Source organism: Schistocerca cancellata, chromosome 6 (genome assembly GCF_023864275.1).
Source record: "Schistocerca cancellata isolate TAMUIC-IGC-003103 chromosome 6, iqSchCanc2.1, whole genome shotgun sequence".
Lineage (NCBI taxonomy): Eukaryota > Metazoa > Arthropoda > Insecta > Orthoptera > Acrididae > Schistocerca > Schistocerca cancellata.
This window is the reverse complement of record NC_064631.1, coordinates 694343042-694359429: the sequence shown is the minus strand read 5'-3', so window position 1 is coordinate 694359429 and position 16388 is coordinate 694343042. Positions and strand designations below refer to the sequence as shown.

Below are 16388 nucleotides of genomic sequence, written 5' to 3'. Positions count from 1 at the left end.
GTTACAGTCACAGAAGACCACCCTAAGCTTACACACTACTTAACCTAAATTATCCTACGGACAAACACACACACACCCATGCCCGAGGGAGGACTCGAACCTCCGCCGGGACCAGCCGCACAGTACATGACTGCAGCGCCCAAGACCGCTCGGCTAATCCCGCGCGGCCCAACAGAACGCCATAAAGAGCAATGAAGGACCATCTGTTCGGAATTTCTTGCGCTTTACGGGGCTGATGGCGACAATTCTGTATCGAATATCGTCAAAATGGATGAAACATGGCTTCATTACTTCGAACCGGAAACGTAACGGCAATCTATGTAGTGTCGCCACACACCCTCTTCTCGAAAGAAAAAAGTGGCGCCCTCAGCAGGTAAGATAATGGCGATGGTGACCTTAGCAGTTAAGTCCCATAAGATTTCACACACATTTGAATTTTTCGTTCTGTTGGGCGGCGAAGAATCTGCCTGGCACAAACAATTGAGTACACCAATTAGTGAACGAGTGTGTCGGTACAAGCGGCAGAGACGTCTACTTGAGCAGCGAAGTATTTGATTGTTGTGGTGTCACCGCCAGACACCACACTTGCTAGGTGGTAGCCTTTAAATCGGCCGCGGTCCGTTAGTATACGTCGGACCCGCGTGTCGCCACTATCAGTGACTGCAGACCGAGCGCCGCCACACGGCAGGTCTAGAGAGACTTCCTAGCACCCTCCCCAGTTGTACAGCCGACTTTGCTAGCGATGCTTCACTGACAAATTACGCTCTCATTTGCCGAGACGATAGTTAGCATAGCCTTCAGCTACGTCATTTGCTACGACCTAGCAAGTGTGGTGTCTGGCGGTGACACCACATTTGTGACCCATCGATCACCTCCAACGAGAGTGTAGCACGTCCCAACAGTGCAGTACTGTCTACGGCCGGCCGACACGAGCCATTTTTTTTTAATCTCAATTTGTTCGTTGTTGTTCATTCTGTTTGTTCGGGGCGGACGTCCCATTACGCTTGTTCATGTTCATCGTTGATCCATTAACTCAGTTCTTTTATTGCAGAGGGCAGCTAGCCCTCTGACCGAACACGCTGAGCTACTGTGCCGGCTGACTAGATCGGACAGATTTGCGTGACCTTCTTGCGATGATGACACACGCCTCGACCAATGACTCACCGTGTTTTTGTTCACTGCCAGGTCTCCGCAGATATTCTGTAAGCGTCTGTGAATACCTACAATGCTCTGGCTTTCTGCCAAAGGAAGCTCAATAACAGCTCTTTGCTGCTCTAGAAACGCTATTTTGAAACCTACGAATTACCGATGCGGAGCCAACGGCCTTGCCGCAGTGGTAACACCGGTTCCTGTCAGATCATCGAAGTTAAGCGCTGTCGGGCTGGGCTAGCACTTGGATGGGTGACCATTCGGTCTGCCGAGCGCTGTTGGCAAGCGGGGTGCACTCAGCCCTTGTGAGGTAATCTGAGGAGCTACTTGACTGAGAAGTCGGAGCTCCGGTCTCGTGTGTGTGTGTGTGTGTGTGTGTGTGGTTTGAGGTTTTCGGGCGCTAAACAGCGTGGTCATCAGCGCCCAAGCCCGCCGCGGTGGTCTAGCGGTTCTGGCGCTACAGTCTGGAACCGCGGGACTGCTACGGTCGCAAGTTCGAATCCTGCCTCGGGCATGGGTGTGTGTGATGTCCTTAGGTTAGTTAGGTTTAAGTAGTTCTAAGTTCTAGGGGACTTATGACCTAAGATGTTGAGTCCCATAGTGCTCAGAGCCATTTGAACCATCAGCGCCCAAACGCATAGAAACAGGAACACATGCAGTGAAGGGACGAAGACGGGCACCGAACAAGGAGAACGGCTGAAAGACACGGACCTGACGCAGTTCCAAATCCTCACATACAGAGGCAAAACAAGTGGAAAGGAAATGCACTAAAAAGGAAAGGAAACACAAGGAAAAGAGAACAGAAATAGAAGTGAAACAAGTAGGTAATCGTGACTGGCGGAGCTCTTACCTAAAGCCTGGGTGAGCCAGTCACCCAGCAGCACATTAAAATCCTCTCCCTAAAATCCGAGGCAACAAATTGGACAGGACACAAAACCGTAAGACCTTAACCACAGTCGTTGCGTCGTCTTGCAAAATAGAGGGCAAATCCGGTGGCAAGGAAACCACCGCTCTCTGGTCAGAGAATAAAGGACAGTCAAGTAAAATGTGGCGGACCGTAATCCGGACGCCACAAGCACTGCAGATTGGGGGGTCCTCCCGCCGGAGTAAAAAAACCGTGCGTTAAGGGACTGTGCCCGATGCGGAGGCGAGTGAGGAAAACCTCATCCCGCCTGCATGACTGGTTGGACGTACGCCATGGCCGCGTGGTGGCCTTGACCAGACGCAGCTTATTTTCACCGACTGCCAGCCACTCCTCTTCCCATTGACACATAACACGAAAACGCAAAAGGGAGGTAACAGCAAGGAGGGGCACGGCACATTCAACAACGTGAGGGAGGGAACATGCATCTTTGGCAGCCACATCCGCCAGTTAGTTTCCCCTAATACCCACGTACCCCGGCACCCAGCAGAAACCCATTCAGGTTCCACTGTAATATGGGAGCCAGTGATCAGGGTGCCTGAATTTTCACCCTGCCCCTGTGCTTTGGAGGAGAGCCCGTACTGGCCGGAGATTTATTCCTGGGGCGAGAATATCGCCCCCGGTCGACATCAATGTCCATCAGCTCTGATGGCGACCCAAGGGAGATGTCAGATAGTACGATGGCATCGTCATCGGACTGACCCTGACTAGTCTCCTCAGGTGGCAAAACCTTCACCTTCGGCGTCTTCGTCTTGGGGGGCTTAGAATGCAGAACCTTGTCAACAGTTGGAGCTTTACTCGCCTGGGCAGAAGGTGCTATATGGGGCGGGGCAGGAAGTACCCCAATGTCAGCAACCACGGCCTTGTCCGACGTTGTGGGGAGAGCTGCAGGTTGCAAAACAACCGCAGAAGCACAAGTGCACTGGCAAACGCAGGTATTAGTGCTGACACTAGCAACCTCCGTTTGTGTAGCAACAGTGGCCAACTGTACCGGTTTCTGCAGAGTGGAAGCGAAAGATGTTGTAAACACAGGAGGCTGCATAGCCTTAAAGAGCTTCTTGGCCTCACCGTAGGGGATGCGCTTAGTTGTTTTGATCTTCTGTATCTTCCGTTCCTCGAGATAGATGGGGCACACCCGGCTCCAGACTGGGTGACTTCCAGAGCAATTCACGCACTTCACAGGCGATGAACAATCGGCTCCTTCATGGGCAGGCTGACCACATTTACCACAAGTGGCTATCCCATTAAACTGGCATACGGCCGGGAGAGAGGTGTGCTGACCACGTGTCCCTCCATATCCGCATCCAGTGACGCCTGTGAGCTCAGGATGGCACGGCGGCCGGTCGGTACCGTTGGGCCTCCTAAGGCCAGTTCAGACGGAGTAGAGTAATTTCTGATGCCACCAAACGGAAGTTTAGGAAATCCTAGAGGCGGAAGCGCGAATACTTTACGATGTCTCACAACGAATTCCGCGTTCCTTAACCGAAACTGGCGATGGAAATAAAGCATTACTGATTGAATGCCCTGCGAAGAGAATAAGAGAGGTCCTGGGGTACTCCTAATTATAGCTTTGTGTCTGACGATCACTCGCCATCCAGGGCAACGTAGTGGCTTCTGTTAGTTGAGGAGTCTCCGAGCCACCACGTATGTGCGGACCTATTCCCTACGATCGGACATTCCTAAAAAGTCTGCAGTGGAGCACTGTCTCGAACGCTTTCCTGTTCCTACAAATGTTATCTGTATTATTATGCTTTAATGATGTATTTTGTACCTTTGTTATTGTATTTTTATGTTATAAAATTGTAATTGACACCAGTTCATCAAATTATTAACTTGTAAGTTCCATTTCACTGCACACGTTTCTGTTGGTCATAGTATATGGACAATATGTGAGAAGTAGGGACTGATAGTGTTTGCACGTGTGTTAATAATTCAGCAAGGGACTGGATAACAGCATTGCTGGTTCTAAGGACAATTCCAAAAACTTTGTGCGTGCACAAGTGGTGGTTATGGACATGCTATATTCTCCGCAAGACTCTTCGATGGTGATTGTGCACTTGCACAGTCGCAACAGATGGCTGCTGGCTATCTCTACAAGGACTACAGTGGGTCTGCATTTTTGATAGCCCACCAATACCATTATTTCTACAAGGACTGCAGTGGGTCTGCGCCTCTGGTGGTCCACCAATACCATATTCTCTACCAGGACTACAGTTGGTCTGCTCTGTGATGACCTACCTACCAATATTCTTTAAAACGTCGAATGACTCTGCTGTGGGTTTGCTCTGTTGTGGCCCATTACCTGTCAGCATGTCAAGCGTCAGCACTGTCTTTCCGTTGGAAGGACAACACTACTTCTTCAAGACTGTATGGACATCCACTACTTTCGTGTGCATTGTCTTTTACTGCTCAGACTTTGATAAAAGAAACGGCAGTTTTACTGTGATGAATGATCAGGACTGTCTTTATGGACTGTGCGAAAATTTTAGCTTTTGACCAACATTTTATCAATAAGTGCGTGCATTTGACATCTTTGTTATTGTAATTATGAAAAATTTTATCAAATCATTATTGGCCACTACCCAAAACAATTTGTAAAATTTTTTGTGGCGAGCATGGGGGCTATGTAAGTAGGCTGTTTATGTTTTCTTATCGGCAACGTTACGTAGCGCTCGGTATGAAAATCACTGGCTGTACTGTGTGCATCCTGTGGCTAGTTTGCATTGTTGTCTGCCATTGTAGTGTTGGGCAGGTGGACGTGAACAGCGCGTAGCGTTGCGCAGTTGGAGGTGAGCCGCCAGCAGTGGTGGATGTGTGGAAGGAAATGGCGGAGTTTTGAAATTACATATATTATGACTTTTGATGATATTAAGGTAAATACATTGTTTGTTCTCTATTAAAATCTTTCATTTGCTAACTATGACTATCAGTAGTTAGTGCCTTCTGTAGTTTGAATCTTTTATTTAGCTGGCAGTAGTGGCGCTCGCTGTATTGCAGTAGTTCGAGTAACGAAGATTTTTGTAAGTGATTTGTGAAAGGTATAGGTTAATGTTAGTCAGGGCCATTGTTTTGTAGGGATTATTAAAAGTCAGATTGCGTTGCGATAAAAATATTGTGTGTCAGTTTAAGCACAGTCATGTATAATTTTTCTAAGGGGACGTTTCAGAGTGTGTACTGAGAAAAATATAGGTGTTATTGCTCTTCCCTGGGACAGGCCCGATGTCGCTTTCGTTTCTGCAGAATATAGGTGGCGCAATCGGATGCCCGCTTGTTAGATCCGGCACGCGATTGGTTTCAATCCGAACCGCGAAAGAAATTCGTGCGAGGGAGACACAAGCGCTCGCATTCTATTCCGCCCGAAACGCATTTTTTGGGTACTTCCGCCGACGCTCTGCTTACTTCGGGTCTGCAGGGCATGACACGGACCAGTGAAAATTTTGGCTACTCCGCAATGGTATTTCGCCAGTGGTGGAATAGAAGAACAAAGAAAAACGCATGTCCAGTCTGAGCGTGAAGTTACGGATCACGTGCTCACGTACGTGGGGAGAGTGAGGGAAATCGCGTACTTCTTTGAAGGACTGCGGAGATAAGTGTTGCTTACTCGCTTCGTCTGTGCTACACACTGTTAGAACGCAAACGTTGGTAGAAGGCGACAGTGGCACGAAAATTACCATATACTAGCTAAATTTTCCGATTTAAACAACTGCAGTAGGGGCCATAACATGGTGAACAAACTATTTATTTCATTAAGTTTCCTTCAATTTACGTCTATGGTCACAAACTTTTTGTTAACTGATTACCGGTTTTGGTCTATAATGACCATCATCAGATCTGTCATTATAGACTGAAACCGGTAATCTGTTAAAAAAAAAGTTTGTGACCTTAGACGTAAAGGAAACTTCGGACTTTCCTTTTATAAAACAGATCTGATGATGGCCATTATCGACCGAAACCGGTAATATGTTAACAAAAAGTTTGTGACCATAGACGTAAATTAAAGGAAACTTGTTGTATATGCGAGTCTGTTTTATTCGCGACAGTGTCTCAGCTTGTGGAACTATTTATTTGTTCACGTGTCTATGTATGACAATACTCATTCCTGTTGGCTGATCGCCGAGTTCAAAGCGTCCGATGTCGCCCTAGTACACAATTTTTCTCTTTCATCTCAGTGGCATCAATTTTACTGTTTTTCGGATGAACCTAAAATTAATGTATTGCCATAACCGCGTGTGAGACATAATTTGTTGGCGTGTCGTGTCGGGAAAGGGGTGCTATTCGAACAGATGCGTTACCACGTCAATGTCACAGACACTACACTCTATAGTTTTGACACGTGCTAGGAGCCCTGCTGTCGCGTCACATGTCAAGGTGACCTATGAGTCACAAAATCTTGAGCATACCTACTGTAGAATGTGCACCGTACAGTATAAAAAGTTCTTCCAAACAGTTGGATATCTGAGGAGATATTCCATTTAGTCGTATACAGGGTGTTACAAAAAGGTACGGCCAAACTTTAAGGAAACATTCCTCACACTCAAATAAAGAAAAGATGTTATGTGGACAAGTGTTCGGAAACGCTTAATTTCCATGTTAGAGCTCATTTTAGTTTCTTCAGTATGTACTGTACTTCCTCGATTCTGATTATCAAATTGTAAATTTTCACAATCAACATGTGTGGGCTGACGAGAATCCGCACGCAATTGTGCAATCACGTCATCAACACAGATTTTCTGTGAACGTTTGGGCAGGCATTGTTGGTGATGTCTCGATTGGGCCCCATGTTCTTCCACCTACGCTCAATGGAGCACGTTATCATGATTTCATACGGGATACTCTACCTGTGCTGCTAGAACGTGTGCCTTTACAAGTACGACACAACATGTGGTTCATGCACGATGGAGCTCCTGCACATTTCAGTCGAAGTGCTTCTCAACAACAGATTCGGTGACCGATGGATTGGTAGAGGCGGACCAATTCTATGGCCTCCACGCTCTCCTGACCTCAACCCTCTTGACTTCCATTCATGGGGGGGGGGGGGCATTTGGAAGCTCTTGTCTACGCAACCACGGCACCAAATGTAGAGACTCTTCGTGCTCGTATTTTGGACGGCTGTGATACAATACGCCATTCTCCAGGGCTGTATCAGCGCATCACGGATTCCATGGGTCGGAGGGTGGATGCATGTATCCTCGCTAACGGAGGACATTTTGAACATTTCCTGTAACAAAGTGTTTGAAGTCACGCTGGTACGTTGTGTTGCCGTGTGTTTCCATTCCATGATTAATGTGATTTGAAGAGAAGTAATAAAATGAGCTCTAACATGGAAAGTAAGCGTTTCCGGACACAAGTCCACATAACATATTTTCTTTCTTTGTGTGTGAGGAACGTTTCCTGAAAGTTTGGCCGTACCTTTTTGTAACACCCTGTATAAAGTTCTTCCAGCCAGTTAGATATCTGTGGAGATTCCATTTGGTCGTATATACGTCATTAGCTGACGACGTGACACAGCATCTAACGCCTTTAGGAAGTGTAGAATGACGGAATCTACCTGCTCGTCTGCAGTTACTATTTACAAAACGTCGCGGTAGAATAAAACAAGCTATGATTGACACAGTTTCTGGAAATGAAGCGCTGGTGTACATTCCTCGGAACGCTGTTGTTTAAGGAAACACGATACCGCAACGTCAACACACAGCTCTCTGCGTGGTTCTCCGCTGCCTCTGACGGCACCAGCTTACGGCGGGCACAGACTATTTTTCTTGCTGTCCGCAGTAACAAGCTGCTCCGGCCTCAATTCTCGCACAGTGGCAGAGGGAGGGCTTAGCGCAGCGGTGATCCTTCCCACATTGTGACATGACTGCGCTTGTCGAGTACTGTATGCACCGCCTCTGAATGCGGGCCAGACGGCAAGCTGCGTTGTATCGAGAAGTTTTATTCCACGGGCCCAGAGGCAGGAAGGAAAGGAGTTTTCTATTCGTGTTGTCACATATTTGTTGGGTTCTGAGGTCACGAAATGAATACTTCAGGTGTTACAATTATTTAATGCGTAATGGAAGCTCATATTTCGTATCAGAGAACAGAGTACCTCATCAAAGTTGGCGGCGGTACATTGAAAACCATCACATAGCAGTCTGTAATGTACCCAAGACTGGTTAGTCTACGATGGAATATTTTTCGTTGCCTGAATTTTCCCGATGTAAAATTAATACTAGGTCACAGCACGAGTTTATGCTCCGAAATCAAACGAATGTACAGATAAGAGTTTCGCAAGAAGAAATACATTGACGTGCATAAAAACGTGCGTGAAACTGGTAGTTTAAGATACTCGATAAAGTATTATCCTCACTGTAGACTTTGAGTGGATGGTGTTTTGGATTATGTGTGAAAATGATCAGTTGTAAACACCCGTACATTGTGCACTTGAAAGGAGCACTCGTACTAAGACTGTGTAATGGTGGGCTACCAGTTACATCCCGATCTTTAAAAAATTGTGGCCTACAGTACGACCAAATGATTCTGATTTCAAGATTCAGACCTGTCAGTGGGTAAAGCATAGTAGTAATGTAATGGTTCAAATGGCTCTGAGCACTATGGGACTTAACAGCTGCGGTCATCAGTCCCCTAGAACTTAGAACTACTTAAACCTAACTAACCTAAGGACATCACACACATCCATGCCCGAGGCAGGATTCGAATCTGCGACCGTAGCAGTCGCGCGGTTCCGGACTGCGCGCCTAGAACCGCGAGACCACCGCGGCCGGCAGTAATGTAATGCCGAGCTTGCTACAGTTACGTTTTCCACGGATGAGGTCTCTGTCAGTCATGATGGTCTTCACAACTACCACAATATCCACGTCTAGAATGACCAAAAGCTACATTCCACGCCCGTATCCGACCACAAACTATGATTGTTTTATCGTCTTACGGGCTCGAAGTGTACGAGACCAATTAGTACGGTCTTATTTGCTGCCACCATGGGCGTCGGCAGAAGTTTATCTAAGACGTGAAAAGGTTCCAAAATGTTTCATTTTAAATGTAAATCATTCGGCGTTTTTGAGAACGAGTCATGCCTAAAACTGAAGTTTGAGGCGATAATACAAATCAAGTGAATACATTTTGAGAAAGGTAGATTACTTTGACATCCTTAAGGTAAAAACATATTTCATTAACATACGCACCATAAATCATCTCGGGCTCACACTTCCATTCCAGGTTCTTAATTACTTGCTGAATGTATTCCACTCTCTGTCTTCCTCTACAGTTTTTACTCTCTACAGCTCTTTCTAGTACCATGGAAGTTATTCCCTAATGTCTTAACACATGCCCTATCATCTTGTCCCTTCATCTTACCAGTGTTTTCAATACGTTCCTTTTAAAATTCTGCGGGGAACTCCTTCTTTCCTTACCTTATTAGCCCACTTTATTTTCAACATCCTTCTACAGCAGCAACTTTCAAACGCTACGATTCTCTTCTGTGCCTATTTTACCACATTACCGATCCACTGATTAGGTGATTAACTGATTTACGCATGATGACAAAATGACAGTGGTTGAAGCCCACAGTTACCCGTACCGAACCTGGGTTCATTGTGGGTTTTCTCTCGGTGTAGCTCCAGTACGGCCAGCCGGTACCTTTAAAGACTGATAGGATGCCTTTTACTATTTCGTCATGAGACACAGTTTCCTTAAGAATTAATAAGTCGAATGTTTTGCGTCTTCCTCTAGTGCTTCGCATTTGAAGATTAAACGTGGTGCTATTCTATCCCCCCCCCCATCTCCCCCCCCCCCCCCCCCCCCACACACACATCATAGTCTTCACTTAGGCACTCGTTTCTCTACATACATCTTGTATAGGTGCTTCTTACAAGGGAACCTCCCCATCGCACCCCCCTCAGATTTAGTTATAAGTTGGTACAGTGGATAGGCCTTGAAAAACTGAACACAGATCGATCAAGAAAACAGGAAGAAGTTTTGTGGAACTACGAAAAAATAAGCAAAATATACTAACTGAGTAGTCCATGCGAAAGATAGGCAACATCAAGGCTGATGTAAACTCAGGAGCGCCGTGGTCCCGTGGTTAGCGTGAGTGGTGTAGAATGAGAGGTCCTTGGTTCAAGTCTTCCCTCCAGTGAAAACTTTAATTTTTTATTTTCAGTTTATGTGTCAAACTCTTATGTTTCCATCACTATTTTGGGAGTGATTATCACATCCACAAGAAAACCTAAATCGGGTACGGTAGAAAAATCTTTTTACCCATTCGCCAAGTGTACAAGTTAAGTGGGTCGACAACATATTCCTGTCATGTGACGCACATTCCGTCACCAGTGTCGTATAGAATATATCAGACGCGTTTTCCTGTGGAGGAATCGGTTGACCTATGACCTTGCGATCAAATGTTTTCGTTTCCCATTGAAAAGGTACGTTCTTTCGTCTAGTAATCGCACGGTTTACCGGTGCGCTCGCAAAACAGAGACACTAAACTTATTACTGTGAACAGAGACGTCAATGAACGAACGGACAGATCATAACTTAGCGAAAATGAAGAAATTAAACTTTTCACTGGCGGGAAGACTTGAACGAAGGACCTCTCGTTCCGCAGCTGCTCACGCTAACCACGGGACCACGACGCTCCTTAGCTCACATTAGACTTGATGTTGCCTTATCTTACGCATGGACTACTCAGTTTGTATATCTTGCTTCTTTTTTCATAGTTCCACACAACTTCTTCCTGTTTTCTCGATTGATCTGTGTTCAGTTTTTTAAGGCCTATCCAGTGTGCCAACTTATAGCTAAATCTGAGGGGGGTGCGATGGGGAGGTTCCCTTGTTAGAGCCCCCATCGCTAGTTATGAGTCCTACCATGCTTTGTTCTGCGTAGAATGAGGAAGGTGCACGATGTGTCTGAGTTTGACTGAGGGCAGTTTGTGATGGTCCGGAAGCTGGGAACGAGCATTTCGGAAACTACACAACTTGTCGGGTGGTCAAGGAGTGTTGTTGCGACTGTCTTCAACACGTGGAAAAAGCAAAGTGAAACCACATCCAGACTTCGTGGGGTTGGGCGACCACCCATCATTACAGATTTCGAATGTCGTAGACTGGGCAGAACGGTAAAAGAGTACAGGCGGCGAACTGTGGCGGAACTAAATCAGACTTTTATGTTGCGCAGAGTATAACTGTGCTGGACGCACAGTGCACTGAACACTCCTAACCATGGGCCTCAGCAGCCAACGACTCACGCACGTGCCAATGTTGACACCACGACATCAGCAATCACGACCGGAATAGGCACGTGACCATCGGCGCAGTAGCAGAGCGTTGCAAGGTCTGACATATCCCGAAACATTCTTCAACATGCTGATGGGAGAGCGCGAAACCGCCGTCTTCCAGGGTATAGATTCTTGACACGTGCGCTGCAGGACGCAGCATGTTATTCTCAATGGAGAGAAGTCTTCCGAAGTAAGAGTAATTTCAGGTGTGCCGCAGGGGAGTGTCATAGGACCGTTGCTATTCACAATATACATAAATGACCTGGTGGATGACATCGGAAGTTCACTCAGGCTTTTTGCAGATGATGCTGTGGTGTATCGAGAAGTTGTAACAATGGAAAATTGTACTGAAATGCAGGAGGATCTGCAGCGAATTGACGCATGGTGCAGGGAATGGCAACTGAATCTCAATGTAGACAAGTGTAATGTGCTGCGAATACACAGAAAGATAGATCCTTTATCATTTAGATACAAAATAGCAGGTCAGCAACTGGAAGCAGTTAATACCATTAATTATCTGGGAGTACGCATTAGGAGTGATTTAAAATGGAATGATGATATAATGTTGATCGTCGGTAAAGCAGATGTCAGACTGAGATTCATTGGAAGAATCCTAAGGAAATGCAATCCGAAAACAAAGGAAGTCGGTTACAGTACGCTTGTTCGCCCACTGCTTGAATACTGCTCAGCAGTGTGGGACCCGTACCAGATAGGGTTGATAGAAGATATAGAGAAGATCCAACGGAGAGCAGCGCGCTTCGTTACAGGATCATTTAGTAATCGCGAAAGCGCTACGGAGATGATAGATAAACTCCAGTGGAAGACTCTGCAGGAGAGACGCTCAGTAGCTCGGTACGGGCTTTTGTCAAAGTTTCGAGAACATACCTTCACCGAAGAGTCAAGCAGTATATTGCTCCCTCCTACGTATATCTCGCGAAGAGACCATGAGGATAAAATCAGAGAGATTAGAGCCCACACAGAGGCATACCGACAATCCTTCTTTCCACGAACAATACGAGACTGGAATAGAAGGGAGAACCGATAGAGGTACTGAAGGTACCCTCCGCCACACACCGTCAGGTGGCTTGCGGAGTATGGATGTAGATGTAGATGTAGAATAAACTTGCGGCGCCTTCATTAGGCTCTGGGAAACATTCGCTTGCGCTTCCATGGGTCCAGTGGAGACCCTGCAGGGCACTATGACGGCTAAGGGGTATCGTACACTGGTTGCACACCTCGTGCATCTCTTCATGACGACCACATTTCCCGACGTCAGTGACACTTCTCAGTAAGACAATGCGCCCTCCCACAAGGCCAGGAGCGTGATGGAGTGGTTCGAGGAACACAGCGGTGAGCTCCAGTTGATGTGCCAGCCCCGCAGCTCGCATGACCTGAACCCGATCCAATACATCTGGGATGTGATTGAACGTGTAGAGCTCATCTCCCCCCTTCCTGGAATTTACGGTATTTAGTCGAGTTTGTAACCTCCCCCTCGTTTATCGACCTTAATGACAGTGAAAAATTAAACCGCGTGTACCTATTGGAAATTTGGGAAAAGAAATCGTCACCGAAGTTAATTTGTCGGTAAAGAGGGAGGAAAGGGTTACATCTAAATGAGAGGAAAAATGCAAATGAAACTGGTGGAAATTAATTTTGAAAAGGGGTAAAGTTAATAAAGAAAGAAAATGTGCGGCCGTTAAGTTAACAATTAACTAGCGGTAATTAGATATTTGAGATTTGGGGGAAATTACAGTCGCCAGTCCTAAGGACAATTACTATAGTAACTGAAAAAGAAGGGTTATTACACATATAATTAGCGGTAGAAGCGTGGCAACTGAAGGTTGACACGTGTAGTGCAAAAACTGAAAGTTTGTCAGAAGTAATAAATTACGCTACACTCTGACTTAATTTAGCAAAAGAATTAATAAAACCGGAAAATCGAAAGTTAATTTAGTGACTGAAGTTAATAGTGAGCTTTCCTTCTGAAGCACATCGAAATTCAGTAAAATACGGTTAGTCTTGGACTACCTCAACAATCATTTCAAAAGCTACTTGAATCTACGCAATTTAGAAATAAGAGATTTAACTTTGAACTTGAATTAGATTATTCTGAACAATTAACAATAGTAACATTTAGTACGTACCAAGCTGAGCTGCAGTCACAGGTAAGCTAAAATACGGTAACAAAACTCGCACTCCTAATTTGTGCTTGTGTAATCTAAATATTGTAGCCAGCTATGAATACCTTAACTGAACTTTGAAATTAAAGCAGTGAAATCGAATGATGCTGGCGTTTGAATTTCAACGACATTCGGGTTCATTCCGGAAAAGGAAGGGACCCTGCTTGGTAATGCAATTGGGACAATGAGCAACAAAGGTTCGTGCTACGTTGCTGTAATTTAGTTATGAAAATGGAACAGTTTGAAAAGCTTAGGTCTGCCATACAGTTCTAAAACTTTATGTGCTTCCAGTCTTCCTTGTTGGTTGATTGAAGGTTTGAAGCCGTCGATCGAGGAGGTGGCGACAGTCACTCATTGTCGGCCGTCGCTGTTGCAGAAGCTGGATGTTGGCGCGCACCTTCTCGACACGGTCACCACGCGAAACTGGCTCTTGACGTGCGCCAGCTAATGCTTCCCGTCCGCGACACCGTGCCAGAAACTATCATAGCAAGTCGAGTGCAATTACATGCTGCCCAACCCCGAAAGCGCGGCAACTCGCGGGAGCGTCACACATCACACCCGCTCCACTGCACCACCCCAGCCAGACTCCCTCTGCCCGCGTTCCATGCGGCAGTGTTAATCCTACCAAAGATCTTAAACACTTGGGTTCTCCACACTAGTAAAACAATTACAATATATAAAGACACAGAAAAGTCATATCTTGAGGTAATAAAACAAGGAAAAAAAATTGTAGTACAATAGATGGAAATAGGAGGATATGCATTTCCGGCGTTACAAGTTGACTTACCAAGTCCTCTTTGCTTCCATGCCACTACGCGTCGTCACCCTTATCCGTGCCAAAGAATAAGTAGGTGGTCCTAACGTTCTGGCTGTATAGTAATAGGCATCTCTGGTGTAGAGAAACATATGAAAGAACCTAAAACAAAAAAGTTGCCGTGTTCGGATGGAATTCCAGTTCGGTTTTGCGGAGAATGCTCTGCAGCTTCGGCCGTTCTTTAGACTGCATTTATCGCGTATCTCTTGCCCAGCGCAAAGTCCCAAGCGGTTGGAAAAAAAGCGTGTGACTCCTGCTTATAAGAAGGGTAAAAGACGGACCCGCAAAGTTATGGGTCAACACACTTAATGTCTGTTTGCTGCAGAATTCTTGAACATATTCTTAGTTCGAATATAATACAGTTCCTTGAGATGGAAAAGCATCTGTCCACGAATCAGCGTGGTTTTAGAGAGCATTACTCACACGAAACTCAGCTTATCCTTTTCTCACATTATGTCCTGCCAACTACGGACTACGGGAAACAGGCAGATCCATATTCCTTGATATTCGAAGAACATTTGACATGATGTCACACTGAAGACTACTAAAGAAGTTACGAGCACACGGAATAGGTTCCCAGATACATGAGTGACTCGATGACATCTTAAGTAACAGAACCCAGTCCGTTGTGCTCAACAGCGAGTGCTCCGGGGAATTGTGATAGGACCGCTATAATTCTCTATATACATAAACGATCTGACGGGGCAGGGTCTGCTGCAAACTCTGGCTATTTCCGGATGATGCTGTGGTGTCCGAAAGGTGTCGTCGTTGAGTGACTGTGGGAGGATACTGATGACAAATTTTCTAGTTGGTGCGATGAATGGTACCCAGCTCTAAATGTAGAACAATGTGAGTTAAAGCAGGTGAGTGGGATAACAAACCCGTAATATTCGTATGAAGCAGTACTATGTTGCTGCCTGATACAGTCACGTCAATCAAATATCTAGACGTAACGTTTCAAAGAGTTGTGAAATGGATTTTAGCAGGGAAGATGGATAGTCGATTTCGGTTTATTTAGAGTATTTTAGGAAACTGTGGTTCGTCTAAAGGAGGCCGCACGTAGGATACTAGCGCGACCCATGCTTCGTCAGTGCTCTGAACTAGATCGCATTAAAGGAAGACGTCGAAGAAGTTCAGAATACGTATTGCTAGATTTCTTACCAGTAGGTTCGAACAACTCGCAGCTATTATGGAGGTGCTTGGGAAACTCGAATGGGAATCTCTGGAGTTAATGCGATGTTCGGGGCACACTACTGAGAAAATTTAGAGGACAGGCATTTGAAGCTCGCAGCAGAACGAATCTACTGCCGTCAACGCACATTTTGCTAAGGAGCAGAAACGTAAGATAAGAGAAATTTGGTATCGTACTGAAGCGTACAGGGTGAGTCACCTAACATTACCGCTGGATATATTTCGTAAACCACATCAAATACTGACGAATCGATTCCACAGACGGAACGTGAGGAGAGGGGCTAGTGTAATTGGTTAATACAAACCATAAAGAAATGCACGAAAGTATGTTTTTCAACACAAACCTACGTTTTTTTAAATGGAACCCCGTTAGTTTTGTTAGCACATCTGAACATATAAACAAATACGTAATCAGTGCCGTTTGTTGCATTGTAAAATGTTAATTACATCCGGAGATATTGTAACCTAAAGTTGACGCTTGAGTACCACTCCTCCGCTGTTCGATCGTGTGTATCGGAGAGCACCGAATTACGTAGGGATCCAAAGGGAACGGTGATGGACCTTAGGTACAGAAGAGACTGGAACAGCACATTACGTCCACATGCTAACACCTTTTTATTGGTCTTTTTCACTGACGCACATGTACATTACCATGAGGGGTGAGGTACACGTACACACGTGGTTTCCGTTTTCAATTACGGAGTGGAATAGAGTGTGTCCCGACATGTCAGGCCAACAGATGTTCAATGTGGTGGCCATCATTTGCTGCACACAATTGCAATCTCTGGCGTAATGAATGTCGTACACGCCGCAGTACATCTGGTGTAATGTCGTCGCAGGGTGCCACAATTCGTTGTTTCATATCCT

The 16388-nt window shown here is 45.7% G+C and overlaps 1 protein-coding gene and 1 pseudogene across 1 annotated transcript in view; both read left to right on the top strand.

Moving 5' to 3' along the window:
* LOC126088482 (uncharacterized) overlaps positions 1–16388 on the top strand; it is a 372186-nt gene that overhangs the window by 83256 nt on the left and 272542 nt on the right. The window lies entirely within an intron of this gene.
* Positions 1316–1433, top strand: LOC126089659 (5S ribosomal RNA; annotated as a pseudogene).